The sequence below is a fragment of the Belonocnema kinseyi genome, chromosome 6 (genome assembly GCF_010883055.1).
Source record: "Belonocnema kinseyi isolate 2016_QV_RU_SX_M_011 chromosome 6, B_treatae_v1, whole genome shotgun sequence".
Classification (NCBI taxonomy): Eukaryota; Metazoa; Arthropoda; class Insecta; order Hymenoptera; family Cynipidae; genus Belonocnema; species Belonocnema kinseyi.
The window spans coordinates 135,789,797-135,795,531 of record NC_046662.1 but is presented as its reverse complement, the minus strand read 5'-3'; positions in this window follow the sequence as shown (position 1 = coordinate 135,795,531).

Sequence of the window (5,735 nt, the reverse complement as noted above, 5' to 3'; positions counted from 1 at the left end):
GGGGGGGGGGGGCTACGTGTTCGTACGCTGTTTCTAAAGGGACTCTCTAGTGCGCTTTTCTCCGGAATCTATTTGCTTTTCCTTTTCCTCTTTAAAAGATCCTGCCCCTCACTTGCACTAGACGCTCTCTCCCTTGCATAACCGCTTGTTTCGCTCCGATTCTACCCCCTCTCTGACGCGCCACTTGACAACGGGCCACGCACAACTGGCCCTCGTGTCCGTCTAGGAATTTCCTCCCCGTCTGCTTCACTACCAGCACTACCAGTATCTCGCTGCCCACCTCCTGCTCGACCGTCGGTAACTGTAACGTATCCATACACAAAAGTACGCACTGCCGCCGACAGATGTCTCTTAAGGCTGCTGTCGCTTACCGCCCCAAAATTTCAGTTTCTTTGCCCTATTTCACCCCTCACATCCCCTTCCGACATTCTTTTCTCACCCCTAACATCCCTCAGCACTACAAGAACCACCCTGGTCCGCCATGAAGGCCCAAAATCCTGAACACAAAACTACCCCGCTCCCTTGCAAACCTAACCTCACTTTCCCTATTTAGCCAAATCTCACCCCTAACTACAATGTCAATTAATTTTTATCTTCCCAGTGTACCCCTCACAATCGTAGTCACTTCCTAGACTTCCGTCCTCATACTCCACTCACACCTTACACACAAAATTTGTAAAAACTTCTCACCGCCTGTCACTGCACTCTTTCGCACTACCGCCACCAACATGTAAGTCCTAGAAAGTCTTATAGAAAAATGTATAAGATGTAAGGCTAAAAAAGACAAATTAAAAAAAAATCTTGCACTGTATTAAAATAGAAATTATATTTTATATCGAAAATTTAGAAGGATGAACAATTCTAATTAAATCCAAATTTAATTTAAAATTTTGAGGGCAGTTAACCACTTGCAATTTTTATGATTTTTAGAATTAAAAACTTTAAAAAATCCAAATAGTTTATAAATAATTTAAAGAATTCAAAGAATGCAAAAAGATTCAAAATATTTATAAAACTTACTCGGTTTGTACTCGTAAGATTCTGAGCTCAATTCCCGCTGCGTGTATATTTTTTCTTCTAATTTCCAGTTATAATATTTATGAATTCGATTTCCCTCCAATAATTTTCCTAATTTCTGCAAAAATCAATATTGTAAGTGCTTTCTTAAATAAATAACTCAATTCTTCGAAAGATTGTCGTTTTTTCCAAAACATATTTTTCATAATTAATTTAATAATTTATGATATTTTTATATTGTTTTACTTTTTATTAATGCTGTTCTATTTATATTCTCATTTTGAATATCCATACGAATTTTAAACAAAATTATTAAATTGAATACAAATTACGAAAAATCTGAACTGTTTTTTATGAAAAAAAGAACAAAGAACGCATGTGTTTCCCGGTTTTCCAGAATCACATTTTACACATCAGCTGGTTTTTTGGTAAAAATGTCACGAATAGGACCACAGAGTCTTTTATTTTCTGAAACATGTAACTTGCGCTTTGCCCTAACAGATAATACAACAACTCGTGTTGCTCCTCATTTAAAACTTTATTTCAATTGATTAGAATGCATTATGAATCACCGAGGGGCTTTTCACTTCTGATATCCTTTCGAATCCCGCGACCTACGAATCTTGATAAATGGAAATAACTATGATTCTTTAATTACACTGATTTCTAATTCACCTTCGAGATTTTAAATTCTTCATCGCAACTTGCGTGACTTCAATATTTTTTCAAATTGAATCAGGTTTGTGACAACCCGTATAGACTTTCAAATTTTTCTATCAATTAATTGATAGCCAATTTTTTTTTAATTAAAAATTTTTTTAAATCTTTGATATTTTGTACAAAGTAACTCAACTTTTAACAATAGAAAAAAAGAACAACTCTTTAAAACTTTATAATAAGGAAAAATACTACATGTTATCTAAGTTCGTAACTTTACTTCCACTGACCCCAACCCCTGTTCGAACCATACTTCTTAGTATGATCCCACCCCCACGCAATTGGTAATGCTGTTTACGGACAGATCCTTGAAGTTTCGATTTTAGTATTTATTGAAATTATCTTTATAACCTATGGTTTGGAATTTATTCGGAGCATGCGTAGACGTTTTTTAGCATAAAAATACACAAAGAAAAATCGACAAGACCCAGGAAACTATTGAATTTAGTTCTACAGAAAACAAGCTACAGCATGGCTTTGTTTATAGCAACACCTGTTTTGTTCATTCTGTCAAATTTTGTACTCTAACATCAAAACATCTTAAAGTTATAATAAATCTATGCTTTTACCAGTTACAAATTCTGTTTAATATTTTCGATGTTCCGATAAGATCCACCAAGTTGCAACAGGTTATGGGCTCAGATCTTCGCAAGTTGTGATCGGAAATTGAAGTATTTGAAAGTGCATATATTTAAAGTGGAAGGTAATGTAGAATCCGAAAGGGCGGCGCAGGCCTGGGATGTTGTTGATAGAAAGGCTCACTCTGATTTGATTTTAGCCATTAATAATCCATCAGAGCTCAAATAAGTAAAAGGGTGTAATACTGCTCACGAAGTCTGGGAAAAATTTCACAACATTTACCAGTCTAAAGGGCCAACAAGAAAGGCAACTTTACTGAAGAAGTTGACTCTACACAAGATGACAGAAGGTGGTGATGTCAGAGAGCATATGCGAGAATTTGTCGACGCTGTGAACAAGCTTCAAGAAATGGTGGTTAATATCAACGAAGATTTGTTAACAATTATGTTACTATACAGCTTGCCATCAAGCTTCAAAAATTTCAGTTGTGCAATAGAATCGCGTGATGATCTTCCTAAACTCCGAAATTCAGGAAGAAGGAGAATCAGCAAGACTACGGCAATCAAGGAAACAAGTTTTTTCCGTTCAAGTGTCACAAGTTTAAAAAGGCGTGCAATGATAAAAATAAATTCATAGACAGCCGAATCGCAGGGAACTGTGAAAATATTTATTACTAGTGGAGATAAACAGAAATCATTGAATTTAGAAGACACGCTCTACGTTCCTGATTTTAAGAACGGACTTGATCTCCGTAGATAAAATAATGGATAAAGGTTACGATGTAATATTTAGGAAGCTTGAGGCTATAATTCGAGACAACAAACAGTGTGAAAAAGTGCTTGCCAAGAGAATCGATGATTTGTATTACATTCAAGAGTATTCGGAAATCGCTAAGAGTGACTGACCGCTGCTCACACAACTCAAAAGAACGGAGTCACGGAAAGAAAGAACAGAACCTTAGTAGCGATAGCAAGATGTCTCTTGTTAGAGTCGAATCGTTCTTGATATTTTTGGGCAGAGGCTGTGGCAACGGAAAATTATCCGAGAACTAGGTATCCTTCTAGGAGTCTGAGTGGAAAATTACCATTTGAAATATGGTATAGAAAATTATCAAGTATGAAACACTGGAAGACATTTGAAAGCAAAGCTCACTGCCTGGACAAGACACCTAGAAAGAACAAATTTCAGCAACGCACACGTGACTGCATATTTTTAGGATACGCCGAAGAATCCAAAGAATACAGAGTTTTATTGTCAGCAGAAAGAAGAGTTCATATTACAAGAGATGTGATTTTACTCAACGAATTTCTACCGATGCAGAACTACGAAGAGTTTGTTTCGGACGAAGATGACCACAAAAACCAAGATGAGACATGTCAAGGGTAAGAAAAATCCCTGCAAAAGAGAAGACGTGGGTAGAGGTAGAATACAATAGTATTCCACGAAGAGAAGAGAATGCAGTTCATGAAATCAACGAAGTACAAAACGTAGAAAATAATATCTTCTATGACAGCGAAGAAAAAGATTTCATCGGATTTGATGGAGCTGAAAACCGAAATGAACCTGCGAGAAGAAGATTGCTGTGTCGTCCTCAAATCAACAGAGATTGCTGAAATACCATTGAAAGAAGCCCTCAGCGGAAGTGAAGTTAAAGAATGGAAAATGGCTCCTGATGGCTCTCGCTGTTGAAAACGACATGGTCGTTCATCAATTAGATGTCACTACCGCATTTTTGAACGGAGAATTAGACGAACAGGTATACATGGAGGTGCCCGAACTTCTTGAAGAACTTTTGCCAAGTCTCGCCAAAAATGAGGAGTTACATGGTATGGAAAAAGGAGGAGCTTCAAGAATGCTAGTGGAATTCCAAAAAGGAAATAAGGTACTAGGAGGTGGAGAAGGTGGCCTAGTCGCTTACTGGGAGAATAGACGGCCAGAGGGGTTACAATAGGTCAGGGCACCCCGATGGTATTCGGTTCACCGCAACCGGCGAAATGATGTTTCTGCGTCGCGCAGCTAGCTATATTGCCCGTGCCTGTGCGTCGATTGGCGTACTGGGTGGTGGTGAGTGGAAGGGAGTGCGTCTCGGTAGCCCGGTGTTCGCGTGCACATCCGCAATGTGTGACGGTACGTTGCAATGAAAAGGACAATGTATGACCTTAAGCAGGCTGGGAAGCAGTGGGACAGAAAACTCAGTACTGTGCTGAAAAGTATTGACCTGAAGCCTTTAAATACAGACATGTGTAACTACGTTGGAAAACGAGAAGACAATCTAATTTTCGTCGCAACTTACATTGACGATATGTAATTATCTCAAAGGACCTTGACTGGATCTCAGAAGTCAAGCAACACTTGAACTCTCGTTTCAAAATAAAAGATTTAGGCAAGGTGAGATCTCGTCTTGGAATAGAATTTCACCAAAAGCATGGATTCATAAAGATCTCGTAAAGAATATACGTGGAAGACATTTGAAGAAAATTTGAAATGAAGAATTCCAAGCTTGCTTGCACACCCATGGATCCAGGTTTGAAAGTCGATGAAGCTCAAGATAGCATAGCTAAAAAAACCAACGAATATCCTTTCAGAGAATTGATAGGAAGCCTGATGTAAATGGCCGTTGGAACTCGACCGGATATCGCATTTTCAGTGAACTTTTTAAGCCAGTTCAACAGCATTGGATTGCAGCTAAAAGAATTCTGCGATACCTACGTGGAACCAGTAATTTAGGTATCACGTACAAGAAGACCTCAAGACAATTTAAAGGCTTTGTAGATACTGACTGGACAGCATGTACTCATGATAGAAGATCCTACAACGGATTCGTTTTCTTCCTCACAAGCGGAGCAGTTACCTGGGAGGTAACTGCCAGGGAAGCTCTCGAACGTGGTTCGATTTCATTGCATTATCAATAGTCTGCCGAAATGATGGCTGATGTATTTACTAAAGGAATACCTGGACTTGAGCATCAGAAGTATATTATAAAATTTGAAATGAACCTTTAAAGATAGAGAATTGAAAAGCTGTAAGATTGAGAGAAAGTATTGAATTTAGTTCTTCAAAAACAAGCTAGAGCATTGCTTTGTTTATAACAGCATCTATTTTGTTCATTCTTTCAACTTGTCACTTGTCTATTTTTGTACTGTTTGTAATCTATTTGTAAATTTGTAATCTGTTTGTAATCAAGTCATCTTAAAGTTATAATAAATCTATGCTTTTACCAGTTGCTTTTACCAGTTTACCAGTTACGGCTGCATGCTCTGTGGTGCGAAAAACACCCGGAGCTATCGCACTTTTCGCAGCAACGTCTGCGAAACCATGCTGAACAAGCCGGCAACAAAGAAAGAGAGGCGACACTAAGACCAACTGCGGGCAGGCATCCAATAGATGAAGAGCGATGCTTTACGACCCGGAGAAACATCAAC